The sequence below is a fragment of the Dasypus novemcinctus genome, chromosome 2, assembly GCF_030445035.2.
Source record: "Dasypus novemcinctus isolate mDasNov1 chromosome 2, mDasNov1.1.hap2, whole genome shotgun sequence".
NCBI classification, from domain to species: domain Eukaryota; kingdom Metazoa; phylum Chordata; class Mammalia; order Cingulata; family Dasypodidae; genus Dasypus; species Dasypus novemcinctus.
Genome location: NC_080674.1, coordinates 114241706 through 114264699, shown reverse-complemented (window position 1 = coordinate 114264699; position 22994 = coordinate 114241706). Strand labels below are relative to the sequence as shown.

Below are 22994 nucleotides of genomic sequence, written 5' to 3'. Positions count from 1 at the left end.
CTGGGCTTTGGGAGGGCCAGGTTGGGGGATGAGACTAGAGGAGAGCTGAACTTTAACTAGAGAAGCAGACACGTTCAGAATGAGAAAAGAGGACATGTGCCAAACGAAGAAACAATTTAGTTTCACTGACATAATTAACTAAACTGTTACCAGGGTTTAAATTAAGTAAGGTGTTCAGGGACTACAGCTGTTATATTTATTTTGGTTCCATGTGATGGGAGCTATTACTTCCCCGCTTGACAACCGGTAAGGTTCAAGATACAAACGGGAGGATCTGCTCAGATCATGGCTATACAGATAAAGGCAGGCCTCCCTGTACGCAGTCTCTGCCCCAGAATTGAGGCGGCAGGGGTCTAACTGCGCAGTGGGAAAGAGGAAGCACAGTGCAGTGTAAACTCAAGCTGGGCAAACGTCGACTCTTCTCCACCCATATCTGAACTACGACGGATTGAATTTTACGCCCGCAGACTTTAACGTTGTTAGGATTCCAGTCGAATTAGGATGGATTGCAATGCCTCCTAATTTGGATGCTGCTGCTGTAGTTTCTGGAGTACGTAGCTGCGCCAGTCTTTTCCCTAATTCTCCACATCCCCCTCTCTTTTCCTAGACTCCACCCTTTTCCCCAGGCCAAACCACAAAAGGCCGTGCAGTTCCAGCCTGAGAGCGGTGCCCCGCCCCCTCCCCCCCCACGTCGCAGTGCTGCAGGGAAAGGAAGCGGCCCGACCCGGGAGACCGATTTGGGCTTCGTCCTTCCGCTCTTGGGCCAATCCGCGAAGTACCCCCGAGGGAGGAGGGGGAGCTGGGCGCTGAGACAGTCCAAGTATTTTTCCCTTTTTCTGCCACGTCCCTACCCTTGACGTGAGCCCACTCCTGAGGTTCTGATTGGATATTTGGATAGTTCCCGCAGAGGCCCTTAAACCCTATTGGTCCGGGCTGCTTGGGGGGCGGGACTTGCTTGCTCTCCACTTTCGTCTCAGCCGCGGCGCAAGGGGCGGGACGCGCCGCCACCGCCCCAGCTTCCGCCGCCGCTGCCGCCGCCGCCGCCGCCTGCCCCTGCGCGTTCGGCGGGGGAGGAGCCGGAGGCGGAGAAGAAGGCGGTGGTGGCGGGTGGAGGATCGAGCGCTGTTCTCGCTCCGGAGCCGCTGCACATTTCGGTGAGGGCTTTTTTTTTTTTTTCCCCCTCCCCTAAATCCGGCCTGTTCTGATGTAGGGAATATGGGGGGGTTGGAACGAGGAAATTGCTGCCTTCAACTTCTCGATTTCTTGGTTTTTCTCTTCAAGAAGGAACGGGGCCTGTCCCTGGCCCGCTGCGCCGGCCATGGTGGGTGGGGTTGATGGCTGTGAGAGGCCTTCTTCGCCTCCCGGACCCTCCTAGCCCGAACCTGGGGCCACGCTGGTATTCTTGGCCGCCGCCCCCGCGGCCGCCCCGGCGGATGGCATCGATTGGTGTCGGGGGAGGGGCTCGCCGGCCGCTTTTGCCTTCTGCTGTCCTTGGTGCCTTGACCGAGGACCCCACACTCGCGAATGTATAAGAGTGGGTCTCCCACTACTCCCCACGCCCGCCTCCCCTGCCCGTCTCCAGTCACCTCACATAGAACTGACCCGTCCTACGCCACAGGCCTGCAGGCCTCCTCCCCTGAAAAACCTTCCGTTGCTGTCGTTCTGGTGGGTGTATTTGTATTTTTCCCTGTTGTTAACGGGGCTCAGACACTCTGTGCAAACAACAGCAGTCGTTCTTCTCCGGTTTAGAGCACCACTCCGTCAGTGCTTCTCCCAATATTAGCACCACTCTCCCGGTGCGCGATGTCAGGTGAAAGCACGCCTCAGGCAGATGGCACCTTCAGTTTTGGGCTCCCTAAGATTGCTGCTTGGTAATCATTTTGCGCACATTCAAAATGGGGAGTTTAAAGCCACTCAGACCAAGTTGAACTAAAGGGGAGGAGGTCAATTTGCAGGGAGAAAGAATAATCTGGCTAGGAGGCATCCCTCTCCAGTCATTAAATTTTACGTCGCATAGACGCTGCTTTCAGTCTGCTGCTACTGTGAAATTGGCAGCTTGTTAAGGATTCACATTTTCTATTGTTTTTATTATGAAATGTTCAGTTAAATTTTTTAAAAATGGCAGTCGCCTTTGCTGAAGACTACAGACCGTTTTAAGAGTGTAAATAAACTTGAAGATAACAGAAATAAAGCCTCTTTCCATTTTGTAATTGCCTTCTGAAATTGTCATTTTTATAGGAAATAACTGTTTACTTTTTATTTTATTAATGACAGACATTCAAGTTTGATGTCAAATTCAAACGATGTAATGAAACGACTGTTAGGTAAAATGTGAAAATTTCCTTTTCTCCCCCAGCACCACTCTAGTGTCTAGAGTTAACAATTTAGTGTGCATCTTTAAATCCTTTCACAAATGAATTTTTAAAAACATACGTACATGCAAAGTATTGGGGGGAGGGTGGTGAGATAGGAGGGCCACCAAATACTTTGTTCTGTCACTTGCTTTTTACTTAATTATGTATCTTGGACCTCTTTCCTTGTTACATATATAGGTCACCCTAATTATTTTTAAAGAATAAGTGGAATCTCATTAGTTTGAATGGGTTGTAATTTATTTAACCATTCTCTTAGTGATACATATTTAAATTAATTACAGTTCTTTTGCTGCCACAATAATGATTTATATGTCAACTTTTAAATATATTGATTTGTCTTTAAGTACAAACTTTAAATCATCTTGGACTTAAAAAATTCAAGAAGTATGAAAAACTAAGATAAAAAGTGCAAATCCCGCTTTACCTTGGGTCTTCCTTTCATTCCAGGTGTCAACATCTGTAAGCAATTAAGTAAACATTCTCCATTTATATAATTATTTCTGGAACATAATCCTAGAAATGGAATTGCTAGGTTAAAGGGTATGCATATTTAAAATTTTCATAACAACTTCTCCCTACTTATTACTCTTGAAAATATTTTGACTGCTTCCTATGTATTTCTTCTTCCAGATGAACTTTAGACTCAACTTGTAAAATAAAAAAAAAATCCTTAGTGATTTTGAACAGGATTATATGAAAATTTTAGCTTAATTTGGAGAAAACTGACCCTTATGGCATTGAGTTTCTCCCCTCAGGAATGTGGTATGTCTATTTCATTCAGGTCTTTTCTGTTTTTCGGGAAAGTTTTATAGGTTTTTTTTGTTTTTTAATGAATGATATTCAGTCTCTTTGTACTCCTAGCTGTTTCATAGTTTTATTGGAGTGGGTGGAAATTTTTCGAAATATTTTCTTTTTTCTTTCTTTCTGGTTTTAGGAAAGTTTTGAGTTTTCTCTATCATATCTATTCTTTTGAATTGTTTATCTGAAAATATTCAGTTTTGTGGCTTCTTTTCAATTTTATAACTTGTATGTTGAATATTGAATATCAGTATTAGCCAGAAACTTCCTATTGTTTCTGATTTTAAGAAGAATGTTTCTGATGTTTCAATATAAATTATGTTTGCTGAAATCTTCTGATAAATAGCCAATATTAACTTAAATCTCCTTCTGTTCTTGGCCTTCCAAGTGGATTTTGTTATCTTTTCATTTCTCTTAACATTTTTTAAAACCATAAATGGGTGTTAAATTTTAATAGATGTTTTCTGACATCTTTTGAGGTGGTTATATACAGGCATCACCAATATTCCTTGGTTAATATTTTCTTGAGAGAGCACCTTTTTGAAGACATCAATATTACTGAGGATAATTTATATACAAAACATACATGCAATAAAATGTACTTATTATAAATGTGGCTTGACAAACATGTACATTCATATATTGCCACCACCATAATCAAAAACAATATTCTCATTACCACAATCAAGGTGTAAAATATTTCACATCACCCCTAAAAGTTCCCTTTTGCCCTTCCAGTCAATCCTACCATTACCCTCAGGCCCAGGAAAACACTCATCTTTTTCCTCACTATATCTTAGTTTTATTTATTCTAGAATGTCATTTCTGTGAAATTGTGTAATATGTACTCTTTTGTATTTGGCTTTTTTTTTTGCTCAGCTTATTTTTGAGGATTATCCGTGTTTTTATGTGTTTGACCACCCCATTTCTTTGTATTGCTGCATAGTAGTAGTCCATGGTATTGATTTACCACAGCCAGTTACCAAAATTTGTCAATCATATAAAGTATTTATGGATTTTTTTATTTCCACTTCAGGTCTGTTACTAATAAAGCATTCGTTTTTGAGTTTTTGTGTGAACATATGTTTCCATTTCTCTTAGGTAAATACTTAGAATGGGAATTGTTGGGTTGTATGGTAAGTGTATATGTAATATTATAAGAAACTGCTGCACTCTTTTCCAAATGTACCATTTCACATGTGCAAAAGCCATGTATGACAGTTCCAGTTGTTCCACATCCTCATCAACACTTGGTGTTGTCAGTCTTATTAGTTTAGTCCTAGTGGGCAGGTAGTGGTATCACTCTGTGACTGATCTTTTCCTTATTAAAGAAGTTATGGGTTTACAGCACAGTCATGCATAAAATGTAGCATTCCTATACTACATTCTCCACCAACAGCAACTTGCATTCGTGTGAAACATTTGTTACAATTGATGATAGAAACATTTTTATAATTGTACTGTTAATTAAAGTCCATGGTTTAGCTTCGGGTTCAGTGTTTATGTAGTGTAGTTCCATGGATTAAAAAAAAAAATTATTCTGTTAGTATAAATACAATTAAAATTTCTTCTTTTAATCCTGGGATTCTTAACGTTTTTTGTTCCACAGATCTCTTTGCCAGTCAGGTGAAAACCATGGACTCCTTACCAAGTCCACACTATACTATGTATTAATTAATAAATATATCACACCCTCACCAACACGTGCTCACAAGAATAATGTTTTTTTTGAATTTCAGTTCAAGCCTACAGACCCCTTATAAGAACTTTTCTGTTTTAATCATTCAGAGCTTTATGTCAGTGCTAATTGTGTTTACAGTGTTTTGTTACCATCACCACCATCCATTATCAAAATAAAAATATTCCCATATTCCAAATAGGAAACCTGTACATTTTAAGCCTTTACATCCCAGTCCCTATCCCCATTCCGTTTTTTGATAACCTGTATTCTAGATTTTGATTCTATAAGTTTGCTTATTCTAGTTATTTAAAATCAGTGAAATGATACAATATTTGTTCTTTTGTGTCTGGCTTATTTCCAACAACATGATGTCTTCAGAGTTCATCCATGTCATAATTAAAATGACTTCATTCCTTTTACTGCTGAATAATACTCTATTTTATGTATGTACCACTTTTTTTTTTCATTTCTCAGTTGATGGACATTTGTGCTGCTTCTGTCTTTTGACAATTGTGAATAATGCTGTTATGAACAGCGATATGCAAATACTGGTTTGAGACCCTGCTTTCAATTCTTTGGATGTATACCTAGTAGTGGGATTGCTGGTCATATGATAGTTCTGTCCTTAGCTTTCTGAGGAACCACCAAACTGTCTTCCATAACCACTGAACCATTTTACATTGCCGCTGGCATTGAGTGTTCCTGTTCTCCACATCCTCTATAACACTTGTTATTTTCTGTTTTGTTTTGCTTTGCTTGGTTTTTATAGCAGCCATTCTAATGGGTATGAAATGGTATCTCATTGTGGTTTTTTATTTTCATTTCCCTGACAGCTGATGATTTTGAGCATCTTTTCATGTGCTTCTGGCCATTTTTGTATCTTTGAAGAAATGTTTGTTCACCTCTTTTGCCTATTTTTAATTGGGTTGCCTTTTTTTGTTAAGTTGAAGGATTTCTTTATATATTCTGGATAGAAACCTTTATCAAATATATGGTTTCCAAGTACCTTCTCCCATTGTGTAATTTGGCATTTTAGTTTCATGATAAAGTCTTTGAGGAACAAAAGTTGTGTTTTTTTTTTTTTAATTTAAAATTTTTTAAAATTTTGATAAGGACCCATTTATTTTATCTTTTGAGGCTTTGTGGTATGGGCTTAAAGTCTAGGAAAGCATTGCCTAACACAAGGTCCTGAACATGCTTCTCTATGTTTTCTAGGAGTTTGATATTTCTAACTCTTCAATTAAGGTCTTTTATCTGTTTTGAGTTGAGTTTTGATATATGGTGTGAGGTTTGTTTGCAAATGGAGATCCAGTTTTCCCAGCATCATGTTTTGATGAGACTATCCTTTTTCAATTGAGTGATCTTTGCCACCTTGTCAAAAATCAGTGGCTATAAATGTGAGGCTTGATTTCTGAGCTCTCAGTTTGATTCCATTGGTCCATATAGCTTGTGCCAGTACCATGCTGTTTTGATTATTGTGGCTTTTTAATAAATTTTAAGACTGTAAAGAATGAGTCCTCAAACTTCATTCTTCTTTTTCAAAATGCCTTTAGGTATTCATATTCCCTTAATATTCCATAGGAATCTGATGATTGGCTTTCCATATCTGTAAAGAAGGTTGTTGTAATCTAGATTGAAATTGCATAGAATCTATAAATTGCTTTGGGTAGAATTGACATGTTAATGATGTTTAGATTTCTGATCCGTGAACATGGAATGTCCATTCATCTATCTAGGTTTTCTTTAATTTCTTTTAGCAATGTTCCGTAGTTTTCTGTGTATAAGACCTTTGCATCCTTTGTTATATTAACTTCTAGATATTTAATTTCTTTTAGTTGCTTTTGTGAATGGAGTTTTTTTCTTGATATATTCTTTTGATTGTTCATTCTTGTGTTTAGAAGTTGCTCTTGTACCCTGCCAATTTGCTGAATTCATTTCTTAGCTGTAGGAACTTTTTTTGTTGTGGATTTTTCAGAATATTTTGTATATGGGATTGTATCACCTGTAAATAGGGAAAGTTTAGTTCTTCCTTTCCAATTTGGAGGCTTTTATTTCTTTTTCTTACCTAATTGCTCTGGCAAGAACTTTCAGTACAATGTTGAATAACAGAGATGACTCTGGGCATCTTCGTCTTGTTCCTGGTCTTGGGGGAAAGCTTTCACTCTTTCATCTTAAGGAGGACGTTAGCGGTGTGTTTTTAATTTATGCCCTCATCTATTGAGATGATCATGTGGTATATTTCCTTCATTCTGTTAAGTGTGGTGTATTAAATTAATTGATTAACTTACGTTGAACCAACCTTAAATACCAGGGATAAATCCCACTTGATCATGGTCTATAATTCTTTTAATATGCTGTTGGATTCGGATTGCTAGAATTTTATTGAGGATTTTTGTATCTATTTTCATATGAGATGTTAGTCTGTAGTTTTCTTTTCTTGTATCTTTATCTGGCTTTGCTGTGAGGGTGATATTGGCCTTGTAGAATGAATTAGGAAGTGTTCCCTCCTCTTCAATATTTTGGAAAAGTGTCAAAAGAATTGGAGTTAAGTCTTGGAATTAGCAGTAGAATTCCCCCGTGAAGCCATCATCTGGTACTGTGCCTTTCTTTTTTGGGAGGTTTTTGATTACTGATTCATTTTCTTTACTGGTAATTGGTTTGTTGAGATTTTCTATTTCTTTTTAGGTCAATGCTGGTACTTAGCGTGTTTCTAAGAATTTGTTTATCTCATCTAGGTTATCTAATTTATTGGCAAACAGTGGTTTGTAGAATCCTCTTATAATCCTTTTTCTTTCAAAGGAGTCAATAGTAATGTCCCTCTTTCATTTCTGATTTTCTTCAATTTTGTCTTTTTCCCTTATTTCTTCGTCATCCTAGCTAAATGTTTGCCAATTTTATTGATTCCTGCAAAGAAACAACTTTTGGTTTTGCTGATTCTATTGTTTTTTTTGTTTTGTATGTCATTTGTTCCCACTCTAGTCTTTGTTACTCCTTTCCTTCTGCTAGCTTAGAGTTTACTTTGTTCTTCCTTTTCCACTTCTTCCAGTTTTGAGATTAGGTCTATGGCTTGAAATCTTTCTTCTTTTTCCATGTAAACATTTTGAGCTATAAATTTCCCTTACAGCACTGTGTCCCTCCTACATCTCTTAAGTTTTGGTATGTTGTATTTTCATTTTCATTTGTCTCAAGGTATTTCCTAATTTCATTTCTGATTTCCTTTTTAACTGATCGGTTGTTTAAGAGTATGTTTAATTTACACGTATTTGTGAATTTCCATATCTCCCTCTATTATTGATTTCTAGTTTCATTCCCTTGTAGTTGGAAGATATGTATTATATAATTTCAATACTTTTTAATTTACTGGGGATTGTTTTGTGACCCAACATAAGATCTGTGTTGGAGAATGATCCATGTGTATTCTGTTTGTTTGGAATGCAGTGTTCTGCATATGTTTGTTAAGTCTAGTTGATTTAGTGTGTCATTCAAGTCATGCACTTCCTTGTAGATCTTCTGACTAGATGTTCATCCATTATTGAGAGTGATGTGTTAAAGTCTTCTATTACTAATGTCAAACTGTCAATTTCTTCCTTCTTATCTGTCAGTATTTGATTCATGTATTTTGGGACTCTGCTGTTAGGTGCATATATATTTGCAACATTCCATTTTCCTGCTGATTGGACCCTTTTTCAGTATATAGTGACCGTCTCTGTCTCTCATTACTGTTTGTGACTTGAAGTCTATTTTATCCAATATTACTGTAGTTAACCCAGCCCCCTTTTTATTATTGCTTGCATTGTATATATTTTTTCCATCTTTTCACCTTCAACCTATTTTTATCTTTGGCTTTAAGGTGAATCTTTTTCAGACAATATGTAGTTGAGTCATTCTTTTTGATTCATTCTCCAATCTCTGCCTTTTGCTTGGAAAGTTGAAACCATTTATAATTTGAAGTCACTTCTGATAATACAGTGCTTTTTTCTGCAGCTAATACAGTACTTTTTTTTGTTATTAGTTTTTGCATGTTTTATCTGTGTGTTTTTGTTTTTGTCTCTCACTTCCATTAATGTCTACTTTTTTATTTGTTCGCTTTTTTGTGTAGAGTTACACACCACACAATACAGTGTAATAATGTTTATACAGTACATTACAATGGCATTTATAATTACCCAAATGTTTACCTTTATTGCATGTGCTTATTTTTTTTATGTTGCAATGAACCATTGTCTGGTGTCATTTCCTTTTAGTCTGTGAAACTCCCTTTATCCTTGCTTGTAGGGAGGTCTGGTGGTGATGAACTCCCTCAGCTTTTGTTTATCTGTGAATGTCTTATTTCTCATTTTTTGAAAAACAGTCTTACTAGGTATAAAATTCTTGGCTGGCAGTTGTTTTGTTTCAGCACTTTATGTATTTCAGCCCACTACTTTTACACTTTCTTGGTTCCTGATGAGAAATTGGACTCAGTCTAATTGGGACTCCCTTGTACATAACACATTGCTTATCTCTTGCAACTTTCAGAGCTCTGTTCTTGTCCTTTGCTTTTGATAGTATGATCAATATATGACAGGAAGTACTGCTCTTCATATTTATCCTGTTTGGTGTTCTCTGGGCTTCTTGGATGTGCATATTCATGTCTTGTGCTAAGTTTGGGAAGTTTTCTGTTGATATTTCTTTAAATATCCCTTTTGCCCTTTGCTCTCTTTCTCCTCCTTCTGTGACTCCCATAATGTCTGTTTTGTGTCCTTGGTAGTGTCCCAGAGGTGTCTTATGCTATTTTCACTTAAAAAACTTTTTTATTTCTCCCTCCTCCGCACCATTTTTGCTGTCTGTGTCTGTTCTTTTTTGTCTTCTCATTTTTTTCTCCTAGGCTTCACCAAGATTCAATTCTGGGAACCTCTGATGTGGCAGAGAGGTCGCTTGCACCACCTCACTTCCTGGTTTCTGTCACGTCTCGCCTTGACTCCTGTGTTCCTTTCGTTTGCTGCGTCATCGTCTTGCTGTGTCACTCGCCATGCAGGCCCTGGGCACCAAACACGGGTCCTCCCATATTGTAGATGAAATCACAATCTTGAGCCACAACACTTCCCTATTTTCACTTGTAATAGTTCTTTTTGCTTTCTCTTCCTTAGCCTGAGTTATTTCAAGTGTCTTAGAGTTTACCGATTGTTTCTTCTGTCAGTTCCAATCTGTTCTTGAAACTCTCATAGTTATTTTTCATTTCAGTTATTGTCATCTTCAGCTCCAATAAGTTCTCTTTGGCTTCTTTTTTAAAGTTTCTTTTTTTGTAAACTTGTTTATTTACTCATCTATTTATTTATCACTTGGGATTGAACCCGGTACCTTGTACATGAGGCAGACACTCAACCACTGCACTACACCTGCTCTGCAAATTTCTTTTTACTTAGACTCTCATATTTCTCATTCATTGTTTTTCTGATGTCCTTTTTGTTCTTTCTCTGTATTTTTCTTCATCTCCTTGAGCATTTTTAAGATAATTTTTTGAAAGGCATTTTTAAGATAATTTTTTGAAAGATATTTTCTTGTGTCCACATTCTTGTTTTCTTTATTGCAGTTTTTTTGGATTTTTATCCTATTCCTTTGGTTGGGCCATCATTTCCTGTTTCTTTGTCTTGTATTATTGTGTTGCAAACTGTACATTTTAATACTTTAAAATATTAATTCTGGGATTTATTCACTAGAATGTGTGTTTTTCGGTTCTGTAACCAGCTGGTGATAAGATAATTTTTTTGATCTTCAGTCTTTCTATCAGGAAGGTCTTCCCCAGGTAAATGCAGTGTGCAGGGCTTTTCCTTTCTTTCTGAGCAATTGTCTTTTCTTGGTTAATTTTTTGAAATCACCCTACAGGACTACAGGAATTTGGTAGTCTCCTCTGTTTCCCAGGTGATGGACCTCCCTTTCCTAGGTATTTGAATCCTGCAGGCCTTTGTCCCAGGTTATCCTCCTCTATGGTTTTTACACTTCATTTGTTGTGTCACACTGCTTTTGCCTGCAGGACAAATTCTGGGAGGAGGGTCCTCCAAGAGAGGACTTTTCAAAATTGGTTTTTCCTAGTTGGTCACTCCCCTGGGTGCCAGGGACCCACGAAGGTGTTGCAGAGCAGCTCTAATGGGCCCTGGAGAGGAATCAGGAAGGGCACTACAAGTTATTCTGACAGCTGCCCTAAGCTAAACTATCTTGGCTTGTCCAGAACTTGCAGTTCTTTAGCTGAGTACCCCTCACAGCCCTTAGAATGCAATGCTATTTAAATATCTACTGCCTCTGCCCCTGTCCATGGAGGTTTGAAACAATGGCTGCTGCCACCTTTGTCCAGTTACAGGTTGAAACAATAGCTGCCCTCAGAGCCAGGACCCATTGACCTGAATTTGCTCATTGAAAGTTGTGTTCGGTTATCAGCCAGACCACTCCTTTTCTTGGGGAAGAGGGTTTTTACATCCCTTTTTGTCACCAGAAACTAACCAGGGACTGGAGCGTCAGCGATGTCACCAGTTATTGCTGCATGGAGAGAGCAATTTATAGTTCTTTACAGTAATTTATCAGTCTCTTCCCTGGATGCTGTACAGTGTTCTTCTGGTCTCTGGAGTTTCAAAATAGTTGTTTCAGGATTGTTCCTTCCTGTTTAATAGTTGTTTTGGTTGAAGGACTGAGTCCTGGAGCTTCCTACTCCACCATCTTTCTTGGAAGTAAAGATATTAATATTTTCTTCTTCATTGATGGCTAATGATGCTGAGAATGTACTTTTCTTATTATAGGCCATTTGTATGTTTTCTTTTGTGAATTGTTTGTTGAAATCTTTTGCCGATTGTAAGTAATTGAGTTGTTTGTATTATTGACTTGTAAGAATCTTTGCATATTCTTTGTACAAAAGTTTGACAAGCATTCATACACATATTCCAATTGTAGCTTGACTTTTCGTTTTCCTGACTTTAGAGCAGATTTTAATTCTGGTGTCATTCATTTTCCTTTTTTTGTCTTTTAAGGTTTGTGCTTTATGTGTTTAAAGTATTTTTTTGCCCAATATAAAGCTGTGCAGATTTCTTCTTGTTTTCTTCTAGAAGTTTTATATTTTTGCTTTTATGTCAAGATATGTTGTCCCACTTGGAGTTAGTTTTTATATATGTTGTGTGAGGGTCAAATTTTTTTTCCTGAATGGATATGTAGTTGTTCTAGCACCATTTGTTGGGAATATGTTCCATTCTCCATTAAGTTAACTTTGTTAAAAATCAGTTGACTATTCATGCCTGCCTATTTCTGACCTGTCTGTCTATCCTTTGGCCAATATCATATTGCTATTATTGTTGCTTTATAATAATTCTTGAAATGAGGTAAGTCCTCAACTTCCTTTTTTGAAATCATTTTGTTTCTTTGCTTAACCATAAAACTTTTAGAGTGTGCTTGTTGGTGTCTAACATAAGTCATGAGGGAATATTAATTTGGATTATGTTGAATGTATAGATTAATATGGGGAAAATTGACATATTAAATATTGAGTCTTACATTCCGTGAGCATGGGATATCTTGTCTTCTATTTAGGTCATCTTTTGTTCATCAGCATTTTGGAGTTATAGCACAGAAATGTATGTTGTTACTCACATTTTGTTAGATTTGTATCTAAATATTTAATATATTTTTGAACTATTGCAAATAATAATTTTCTAAAATTCCAATTTCTTGTTTTTCATTGCTAGTGTCTGGAAATGCAGTTGAATTTTGTATATTGACCTTGTATCCTGCAACATTACTAAATTTAGTTACTAGTTCTGATAGCTTTTTTTGTTGTAGATAATCATGTCATTTAGAAATACAGAGCAGTTTTATTTCTTTTTTTTCAGTTTGTATGCCTTTTTCCCTATGCCATATTTCACTGACTAGGATTTCCAATATTGAATAGGAATAGTAAAAGTATCTTTATCTTGTTTCCAATCTTAAAAATAAAAGCTTTCTGTCTCTCACTATTAAGTATGGTAGACTTTTTTTTTAAAATATCAAGTTAAAGAACCTCTGTTCTATTCCAGTGTAGATGAGAGACTTTATGATGAATGGATGTTGATTTTGACCAAATGTTTTTATGTATTTATTGAGATGGTTCTATGTTTTATCTTCTTTAGTCTGTTAATATGATGAATTATTTTTATTTATTTTCAAATAGTTGACTCAACTTTATATTCTCTAGATAAATCTCACTTGATCATGATGTATTAGCATTTTAGTAAGCTGTTGAGGATTTTTGTTGACAATTTTTTTTTACATTTCTGTATGTGAAGCATAGTGGTCTGTAGTTTAGGTAATGTCTTTGTTTCAAGGAAATGCCAGCCTCTTAGTGTTGGGAAATCCTTCTTTCTCTTGTATTTTCTAAAAAATTTTGTATAGAATTAGTATTATTTGCATATTAACCCACCTGGGACTAGAGTTTTCTTTGTTGGGAGGTTTTAAGGATAAATTAACTTATTTTAGTAGATATAGGACTATTAGGATTATCTCGTTGTTCTTGAAAACTTTTAGTCTTTCACTGTGGGTCACTTTTATTCACCATATGAGCTTTAGTAGTTTGTGTCTGTCAAAGAATTCGCACGTTTCATCTGTTTGTTAACATTAATTTGTTCATTTATTTTCCTTCTAATGTCTGTAGGATATGTAGTCATGCATTGGCAATTTGTTTTCTCTTTTGTCTTTATTATTTTAGTTCTAGTTTTATCAGTTTAATCTTTTTATAGAACCAACTTTTCTTTTATTGCTTTTCAATTTTTTAGGTTTTCAGTGTTATTGATTTCTGTACCTGTATTTACTGTTTCTTTTCTTCTGCTTGCTGTGGGTTTAAATTGTTACTATTCTGACTTCTGAAGGTATAAGTTTATGTCATGGATTTGAGAACTTTCTTCTTTCCCCTGTCAGCTATGCTTTAGGTACATCCCATAATTTTTAAAATGTTGATATTTTTTAAGTTCTTATGTGACTACCTCTTCAGTCTATGATTATTTTAGAAGTATGTTGTCAATTCCAAATATTTGGTGATTTTGCCTCTTTTTCTGTTATTGATTTCTATGTTTAATTTTGTGGTTATGTAACATACTATGTGTAACTCCTTTTAAATTTTTCAAGGTTTGTTTTTTTTTTTCTTTTCTTATGGCCCAGGATGTTGTCACACCTGGTGACTGTTCCATGTCCATATCAAAAGAACATGCATACTGTTTTGGGGTGGAAATTTTATGTATGATAAGGTCAAGTTGATAGTGCTTTTAAAGTCTTACTTCCTTATTTCCTACCTGTATGTTCTGTTCATCACTGAGAACATTGCTGAAGTCTAAGTATAATTGTGGATTTGTCTGTTTCTCCTTTCTGTTCTATCAGTTTTTGCTTCATGTATTTTGACCTCTGTCGTCAGATGCATACACATTTAGGATTGGTATGTCTTCCTCAGTGAGTTGACTTTTCTTTTTAATGATTTATTTTTTATTTATTTCTCTTCCCTTCCCCGCTCTCCCCCCCCTCCAGTTGTCTGCTCTCTGTGTCCATTTGCTGTGTGTTCTTCTGTGACCACTTCTATCCTTATCAGCGGCACTCAGAATCTGTGTCTTGTTTTGTTGCGTCATCTTGCTGCGTCAGCTCTCCATATGTGCAGCACCAGTCCTGGGCAGGCTAAACTTTTTCACGCTGGGCTGTTCTCCTTATGGGGCGCACTTCTTGCACATGGGGCTCCCCTATGCTGGGGACACCCCTGCGTGGTGCGGCACTCCTTACGTGCATCAGCACTGCGCATGGGCCAGCTCATCACACGGGTCAGGAGGCCGTGAGTTTGAACCTTGGACCTCCCATGTGGTAGGCGCATGTCTTATCTGTTGGGCCAAATCCACTTCCCTGAATTGACTGTTTATCATTATGTATTGTTCCTCATTATCTGGCAGTAAGCCTTGTTCTAAAGTCTAGTTTATCTGATATTAATATAACCACTCTAACTTTATTTTGATTAGTGTGTGCTTGATACAGCTTTTTATATCCCTTTACTTTTAGTCTCTGTATTTATATTTGAAGTGGATTTGCTGTGGACAACATTAGTTGGAGCTTGCTTTTATGTCCATTCTGACAATCTCTCTTTTAGTTCACTGTTTAGACTTTTAATATTTAGTGTATTTATTAATATGTTTGAATTTAATTCTACTATTCTGTTGGTTGATTTCAGCAGTACCTCGTCATGCATCAGGGTGGCAGCCTAACTCTCCACAGTCCCCCAGGCATCTGAGAAAACTAAGGTGATAGTACTCTTCCTGAACAACGGGATGGAAGGCCCCTGTCTCCAAGAATTGGAACATTCTCACCCTTTCCACACACATGGGTGGGTCTCCTCTCTTGTCCTGAGAAGATGTCTTTGGGCCAGACTTTGGCCTCTATGGCCTTTCCCTTCAAAGGATTTTTCCTTCAACCTGTTCCTTTTAGTCCAGGCTTTTAGGGGATCCATTCATATGGATCTTGCAAAAATCTTGTCAATTTTGCATGTAGTATACAGGAGTCCAAACCATCAAACAGTTGGATATTCCACAGATCCTTCCCACCTCTGATCCTGACTTGCACTGAATTGTCTGGCTGGATCCATCTTCAGTTAAACTCTTATAGAGCACTATTTTCTGGAGATTTGCTTTGAAACTTATCAATATCTGGTGCCTAGTAGCTAAGTTCTCGGTTTATCTCTTCTAACATTTTATAGTAAGCTGCAAGGAGAAACCAGGCAGCACTTTCCACATTTAGCTTAGAAATGGCCTCAGCTAAATAGTCAAGCTCATTGCTTTCAAATTCTGCCGTCCATCCAACATTAAAACTCAAATTTGCCAAGTTCTCTGCAACTTTAAAACACCTTTCTTCTAATTTGCAATGACACATTCCTCAATTCTGTCTCTCCTCACTGGAAGTAACTTTAGCATCCGTATTTCTTCCAGCATTGACTTCAAATCAGTATAGGCATTTGCTATCAGGTACTGTACAGTTCTTTCAATCTCTACCCATCACCCAATTCCAAAGTCATTTCCACATTTTTTTATTTGCAATAGCAGCACCCTAGTCTCCTGGTACAAGATCTGTTTTAGTTTTCCTTTGTCCTAGCAAATGCCATTGCAATGGGCTCGTTTAAACAGTGGGAATTTATCCCAAGTGATATTTTCTAGGCTTCAGTACAAGGAAGTGGTGCCCAAGTAAGAGTGATCATCTTAGGTAGATGAGAGATTAAGTTTCAGGCTGCTGAAGTGGCTGGGATTTGGAGGAAAGAGTTCTGGAGAAGAGCAAGCAACTGAGAGGAAAACCCCAGAAATCTGCCTAGAGTTTTCTTCTGGGTTCTTTTTGAGTTCATGGAACATGTGAGCATGAGGTAAGATTGTAGGAAGCTTGGCAGATTGGTAGATGGGAGGCTGAGTTTTGTGAAGAGATTCTGGAGCTTTCGTAGTGCAGGAAGATTTTGAAGTTTGTGGCCAGTCGGAGTCAGAGTGAAGAGACTTTTCGTTACACTGAGAATCCAGAAAGATTAAGGATTATGCTCTAGGTGTAAAGATCACACTAGGGAATAGACCTGTCTTAAAGGCTAATGAAGTGATCCACCTGTAATTTAACTGTTGCTGGAACAAAACAACACTCTTTTGAATAATGATGACATAGCCCATAGCTACTATAATTTAATCACTAAACTTTCAAAGAAGCAAGAAAAACTGCTGATAATCCAGAAATAGGACAATTAATAGAAGGAGACTCGGAGATAATCCAAATATTGGTTTTAGTATGTAGTGACTTCAAAATAACTAGGATTACTATTCTTAAAATAATGGGGATGATAAAAATGGACGAAAAGGGAAGCGGACTTGGCCCAATGGATAGGGCATCCACCTACCACATGGGAGGTCCGCAGTTCAAACCCTGGGCCTCCTTAACCCATGTGGAGCTGCCCATGCGCAGTGCTGATGTGTGCAAGGAGTGCCATGCCATGCAGGGGTGTCCCCCGCATAAGGGAGCCCCCACGCATAAGGAGTGCGCCCCATAAGGAGAGCCGTCCAGTGCGAAAGAAAGAGCACCCTGCTCAAGTATGGCGCCACACACACACAGAGCTGACACAACAAGATGATACAACAAAAAGAAACACAGATTCCTGGTACCGCTGATAAGGATAGAAGCAGTCGCAGAAGAACACACAGTGAATGGACAGAGAGCAGACAACCAGGTGGGGGGAGGGAAGGTGAGGGAAGGGGAGAAAAAAAAATGGATGAAAAGATGGGATTTATAAAAGGGCTATTAAAATCTTTAAAAAGAATCTGGTAGCCGTTTTAGATGATAATTTCCATATTGGAAATCAGGAGCTCATTGAATTTTTTTTAAGATTTATTTTTCATTTGTTTCTCTCCCCTACTCTACTCCCCTCCCCCAGTTGTCTGTTCTTTGTGTCCATTTGCTGTGTGTTCTTCTGTGTTCGCTTGTATTCTTGTCAGTGGCACCAGGAATGTGTGTCTCTTTTTGTTGTGTCATCTTGCTTTATCAGCTCTCTGTGTGTGTGGTACCATTCCTGGGCAGGCTGTACTTTTTTTGCGCTGGGCGACTCTCCTCGCGGGGCAACTACTTGTGTGTGGGGCTCCCCTGTGCAGGGGACATCCCTGCGTGGCACAGCACTCCTTGTGTGCATCAGCACTGTGCATGGGCCAGCTCATCACACGAGTCAGGAGGCCCTGGGTTTGAACCCTGGCCCTCCCATGTGGTAGGCAGATGCTCTATCCATTGAGCCAAATCTGCTTCCCTCATTGAATGTTTTTAACAGTAGACTGGACAGAGTAGAATACAGCATTTGTGGACTAGAGGACAGAATAATAGAATTATCCAAATGAAGTACAGATAGGAATAAAGGTGAAAAATCAGGAAGCACGTGTAGCTCAGTAGTTGAGCACCTGCTTTTCATGTATGAGGTCCTGGGTTCGATCCCTGGTACCTCCTAAAAAAAAGTGAAAAAAGAAAAGAATATAATATAGAAAAGATAATGAGAAATGATCAAAATTCTAATATTAGTGTAACTAGAATTCCAGAAGAAGAGGAGACTGGGAATGGAATAGAAGCAATATTTGAAGAATTTATGGTTGACAACTTTACATTCTGATCAAACTTCCTACAGATTCAAGAATCTCAATCAACCCAAGTAGGATATATAAAAAGAAAGTCACAATGGGATACATCCTAGTAAAATTGCTGTCACCTACAGTGGGGGTGGGGTGGGGTGTGAAGCTACAGAAGAAATGGACATAATAGTAAATATCACTGACTTTACCTAAACTATGGAAGCCAGTAAACAATTGAATTACATCTTTATAGTGCCAAAAGAAAAGAAACTGCCAATCTAGAATTCTATTCCTAGTAAAAATGTCCTTCAAAATAATGGCATTTCAAACCAGAGAGATGCTATCATCAGAATGCCCAAATTACAACATATATTAAAGGATATTTTTTAGGCTGATAGAACATGATACCAAATGGAGGCATGGGAATGGAATAAGATACAAATATTTTTAGAAAGGAGTATAGAATATTTCTGGCTGTTTGCTGCAATCATGACATTGTTTTATATGGCTTGTAATATGTAGAGTGAATTGTATGAAAAGAAAGGCAGGAGAGTAAATGGGATTAAACTGTTAAGAAGGTCTTACATTGTTTGGGACATGATGAAACAATTAATTTAAGCTAGATAGTTGGAATGATGATTACAGCGTCAAGTAAAATACTTGAAATGGACTTGCCCTAATAGACCAAAACTAGACTTCTGTAGGATCAAGGTGTTCTACCTACAATATAATTGCTTTGCCAGAAGAAAACAGTACACTCTTCAGAGGAAGGTACATAATCCAGAACTTCTTGGAAGTAAAGTAAAGATGCATTTTGTAATTTCTAGGGAAGCCTATAAAAGGATGATACTAAAGCATATGTCAACTAGTTGAGTGGAACTTAAGAAGTGCTTCGAAGAAATTTTATAGCTTTATAGGCATATATTAGAAAAGAAGAAAGGTCTGAACTCCTGGGTATAAACAAACTGGAATTTGCTGGTTTGGGAAATTCTGAGCTTCCAGAATATGAGTCCCCAGGGAATAGTGCCCCATGTAAGAATATGTCTGAACGTGGAACCAGGCCGTCATTTCATTGTAAGTCAGGATTGGAAATGCAGTTATCCAAAAAGGGTCTGTGGAAAGTCTTACTACATTAACAGCTGGGACCCCTGTTTTCTGCACGTGCAACCAATAAGTTTTTTTGTAAAATCTGTATGAACAGAACCACTAAAAGGAATAGAAAAGGGAGAGATTGAAGTAAAAATGACTTCAAAGGCAGAACTGTGAAAGCTGAGGTCTGGACTAAAAACATATTCTTGGACCAAGAGAGGGATTCCACCATGTGTATGAAAAGGGTAAGTATGTCCTAGCACTTGGAGAGGGTAGGCCTTCTGTCCCATTTTTCAGGAAGTGTTAACCACCCCAGGCTTCAGAAAGAGTAGAGCACAATCCCCAGAGATTGGGAAGAGTTTGGCTATCACCCCACTGTTCTAAGGGGATTGAGCCTATGCCCAGAAGATTGGTGATAGTCTCGCCATCACCTCAATGTTTTGAGAGTGTGGGGCCTAGAGTTCTCCTGTGCTTGATGAGGGTTGAGCCAAGAACATGGCCACTGGGCAAGCCCTTGGAAAGGGTGGAACTACCACTCTATTGAGCCCCAAGGACAAGAAACCATGGTCTATATATGCCTAACAGACTTTAAAATCTAATGGAGCTTGCTCTACAGGTTTTTGGAACTATTTGGGACCTATAACCCCTGTTTTCCTTCTAGTGTCTCCTTATTGCAATAGGAACATTTATTCTGTGACTGTCCCTCCTTTGTATATTGGGAGCATACAACTGTTTTCTAAGTTTTGCAGATCTGTAGCCTGAGGGGAATTTTACCCAAGGCAGACTATGTTTCTATAACTGATTTTGATGAGATTTTGTGTGTATACTCTTACTGGGTGGAGTGTGGCTGTTTGAGTCTTTTGTGGACCCTAGAAAATCCTGTTCTTAAAGTTCATCCATTCCTGTGTGTGTAAACCTTTTGTAGATGGGACCTTTTGATTAGATTCAGTTAAGGGACCTTCCATTTACTTAGATCACTTTAGTAGGGCATGGCCCAGGGTGGGTCTTAATCCTCTTCCTGGAGTCTTATAAATGGAGGAATAAAAAACTGCAGATACAGGGGAAAAAAGCTTCAGAGATGGAGAGGAACCTAGAAGTTCAGAGACAAAGCCCTGGGAACTAGGAGTTGTAATCAGTGGAACACAGAGGCTGAGAGGAAGCCACTTTAAAAGCAGTAAGCCCTGGAAGAGATGGAGAAACAAGCAGATGCCCCCATATGCCTGATTACCCACAGCTGCAGCTTAGAGAGAAAGCATCTCTGATGATGCCTTAATTTGGGCATTTTCATACCCTCAGAACTTAAACTCATGACTGTAACCCCATAAGTTAATAAATCTCCATTGTAAAACCCTACTCATTTCTGGTATTTTGCCTTGGCAGTATTTAGCAAACTAAAACAACAATCAATAACATATGCTTCTAACACAAGACTACAACATTAAACCAAAAGAACGTAGAAAGAATGAAACAATAAATATAAAAAGAAATCAAGGAAGGAAAACGTTTGTTCAGTTTGTTCAAGAGATTTTAAGTGACCTGTAATAAGATGCTTATGGAAAAAAATGGGAGAAAAATTGGAAAGGAAAAAATACAAATTGGTAATAAAATGAAATAATAGACAATTTTCTGTTAATAAACTTGACATCTTGAATAAAGGTTATAATCTTTGACAAACACAACTTATTAAAATTGATGTGTAGAAATATAAAATTGAGCTGCCCTTTGTTTATTAAGGAAATTGTATTTGTTTAGCAGAAATCTTTCCACAAAGAAAACCCCACGCCTAGATGGCCTGGTAAATCATTCCAAACGTTTAAGTAATATATAATGCCAATTTACAGAAACTTTTTCTGGGGAGAAGAAACACTTTCCATGTCATTTTATGATTTTGGCATACTCTTGATTAGGAAAACATGATCAGAACATGACAAGAAAAAATTATAGGCCAATATTTCTCATGAACATAGATGCAAAAATAATCCAGTGATATATAAAAAGATTAATACACCACAATTAGCAGGGATTTGTTCCAGGAAGGCAAGGTTGTTTTAATGTTTTAAAATCAATAAATGTAATTGATCATTTAAACAGAACAATGTAGAAAAGCCATAGGCTTATCAGTGTAGATACAGAAAAACCATTTGATAAAGTACAGTATCCATTTGTGTTGAGTTGTCATCAACCTAGGACTAGAAGGGACATCCTTAATCTGATAAAAAGATATTAACATAAAAACTACATGTCAGGGCAGTGTAGCTCAGTGGTTGAGTGCTTGCTTCACTGATACAGGGTACCGGGTTCAATCCCTGATACTTCCTAAACCACAAAAAACAAAAAAACCTACAGGTAATAGCATCCTCAATGATAAACTGTTGATTCACGTTCAGTATCACTCCCTCTATTCAACGTTATGTTGAAGATTCTAACCCTAAGGCAAGCACAGCAAAATTTAATAAAGTATACAAATTGGAAAGTAAAACATACAACCCATTGAATCTATCAGCAACCAAAAAGTGTAAAATAAAATTTGAAAATACATTCAGAATAGCATCAAATTATATAAGATTTACTAAGAATAAACCTAACAAAACTTGTGTGAAACTTCCACACTGAAAATTAACAAATATCTCTGAGAAGCATTTAAAAATACTCTTAAAAATGGGGAAATACTCCATTTTCTTGTATTGGGAGACTCAGTATTATTAAAAAGTCATTTTCCCCCAAGTTGATCTATAGATTTAATACAGTCTCAGTTAAAATCAATTCAGGTGCAGGGGTCAAGCAATTCTGAATTTATATCAAACTGCAAAGACCCCAGATGTCTAGCCTTGCTGTAAAATCACAGTATTGGTAGTGTTCTATTGGAACAAAGACAAAAAACAAAATGAAACAAAAAAGTGATGAAGCAATATAATTACCCAGAAAAAGGCCCTCAAATATTTGGTTTCTTGAATTATGAATCAAGCTCAGAATGGAAAGAGTTTATTTTTAATTAATAGTGCTAGGTCAACTGGATATCCATATGGAAAAAAAATGATCCTTGACCCTTACTCCATACTGTGTTCCATAGTTAATTTAAATTAGATCATAGATTTTAAATATGAAAGCTGAAAGTATCAAGCTTCTGGAAGAACACCTAGGAGAACATCTTCATGACCTCAGGATAGGCAAAGATTTTTTAAATCAGACACCAAGTTGATAAATTAGACCACCTAAAATTAAGAATTTCTGTCAATCAGTGCATCATTAAGAAAGGGAAAAGGCAAACCACAGACTACAAGAAGATATTCACAGTCAATAAATCTGATGAAGTATTTGTAACAAGAAAATATAACTTACAAATCATATAGAAAAAGACCATTTAAAAACATGTAAAGAGGTAAACATATTCTTCACAAAAGGGGATATCCAAAAGGACAATAAGCATAGACAAAGGTGCTTTCCATTATTACTCATCAGGTAATTGCCACAATGCAGCACCACTATATCCTACTAGGATGGTCGAAATTAAGAAACTGTCACTCTCAGGTGTTGACAAGGATGTGAAACAACTGATACACTTGTATATTGCTGGAGGGAATTGTAAATTGGTTCATCACTTTGGAAAACTGGCAGCCATCTGTTAAAGCTAAACATAGCCCTACTCTCTGAGCAATTCCCGATCACATGTTCAAGGATGTTTACAGGAGCTTTACTGATAATAATAAACCGCATAATAGTCAAAAGCAGTAGAACATATAAAATTTTGGAGTGTTTAAGTAATGAAACAGTATACAATAACAAAACAAACTTACGATAAATGACATGACTAGATCTCAGAAACATGGCACTGAGCAAAAGCAGGCACAAAAGACTTCACACTCTCTGATTCCATTTGTATGAAACTTAAAAGTAGGGAAAACCAATGTGAGTTTATAGAACTAAGGAACATGACTCTGAATTGGAAGAAGGTAAGGATTGGGA

General features: G+C 37.5%; 1 protein-coding gene across 1 annotated transcript in view; it reads left to right on the top strand.

Annotated features, from left to right (window-relative positions):
* Positions 1-701: 701 nt before the first annotated feature.
* Positions 702-22994, top strand: part of PJA2 (praja ring finger ubiquitin ligase 2) — a 74237-nt gene continuing 51944 nt past the window's right edge. Inside the window, exon 1 of the mRNA XM_004484086.5 lies at positions 702-1154. The gene's annotated coding sequence lies outside the window, so the exon portion shown is untranslated. The remainder of the gene's footprint in view (positions 1155-22994) is intronic.